The sequence below is a fragment of the Morone saxatilis genome, unplaced genomic scaffold (assembly GCF_004916995.1).
Source record: "Morone saxatilis isolate NCDOM2014 unplaced genomic scaffold, NCSU_SB_2.0 Contig21, whole genome shotgun sequence".
NCBI lineage: Eukaryota > Metazoa > Chordata > Actinopteri > Moronidae > Morone > Morone saxatilis.
This window is the reverse complement of record NW_023339774.1, coordinates 1,426,783-1,428,417: the sequence shown is the minus strand read 5'-3', so window position 1 is coordinate 1,428,417 and position 1,635 is coordinate 1,426,783.

Here is a 1,635-nt window from a genome sequence, read left to right as displayed (position 1 = left end):
ATTGTCTAATCTGACAATGGCCAAGCGTCAGGCACAAGAAAACACAACATTTGTCAAAAAAGAAACCTAGTAAGTCTGTATGATTGTTAAAAGTTATTAATAAATAAATACATAATACAAAATTGTATAAAAAGTTCCTTACACAGGAAATAATCTGCTAAGAATTCATCAAATTCACTTGTTCTACACAAACTTATTGCAGTTACTGTGTTCACTATTTGGGTTCATCGTACAGTTTTGAATATAAGATGAAGTATCCATAAAATATGTCACTTAGAACATAGAAAAGGGCCCCCCTAAGGTAAAAGGTTAGGAATCACTGGGCTTTAAAATACAACATACTATATACGACACCTATGTATTTAATATGTATGTAATATAAGATATGTGAATATTGTAAACTGCTTTTGAAACAGGATATTTTTGTTGGATTTGAATTTGGCAGGGAGGGAAGTTACTGACATTATTACAAAATAAAACAGGAAATAATTCAACACGAAATGACAGAAATATGGTCTCCTTATAGACTGTATAAAATCACTTACTGACTTCAAATCAACTGCTTCTTTGACCATCGGACTTCACCAATAGATCATGTCTACGCTACTCCTTGGTACGTGGAGGTGGGAAGTTACTAAATAAGTGGAGTTACTGGGTTAAACTTGTTGATAAACATTACTTTTTTCATTTCTTTTCTGTTTAAAACAGGCTGTTTAGTAGTCTTATTCTTTGCTGCCAAGAAAAATATATTGCCCAGATGGATTGCTAATACACCACCTACAGTGTAACAAGTGGGAGTAAGTGCTGTGGGGAGTGCTTTGTTCAGGTTACATACAGGCTGCCCTAACTTGTTGGTGGATTTTGTCAGGGCTTTGTACAGCACAAAAAGAATACCTGAAGACACTAGTCAGGGCTGAAAAAGCATTTCCGATGCCTCTGCATGTTTTTGAAGAAAGCATAATTAAAGCAAGAGGCAGCGACAAACGTGCCCTTAATGCACAGTCACAAATAGCACAACTTTGTTGGTCTTTAGACTGCATTAACCAAATTTAGCAGGAGGATGCGTACATTCCTTTTTTTTTTTCTCTTTATGGCCACCGCTGGACTCCGTAGCTTCCTAAGGGTTATGATGAAAGCAATTCTAAAGGGATTGCTTCATGATTCTAACACACAAGATTTAAGACTAAGCTAATCCTGTCAACTCTCCCACTCTTTGCATGTGGGATGTTGTAGAGTTGCAACAGTGCCTATTTTTAGTGGTCGCCCTGTGGTGAATAATACCAAATCCACATGTCCCAGCTTGCAGTGTTACTCAGATTGAAGACGATATCAAGGTTGTTTACGGTTTCTGTCTTTCACTCCCTCAAGTCTCAAGTTTGTGATTGCATAAGCCAAGGGATCACGCTTATGTCCATGGTATTACCAGTTGTATGAGAGTGATGGGATTCTCAAGGAAATCTGACAAGAAATATGATGAAATAAAAACTCAAACTCATGTTGCAACAGGTCTTGGGATGCACTTATTTTTTAGCCTTGTTTCTTACAACCTGACTGTCTAAGTAAAGCACAAGTTCATGTACCCTTTTGTCCTTATATAATTGTAAGCCGTGGAAGGGGTGGATAAATTAAAACACG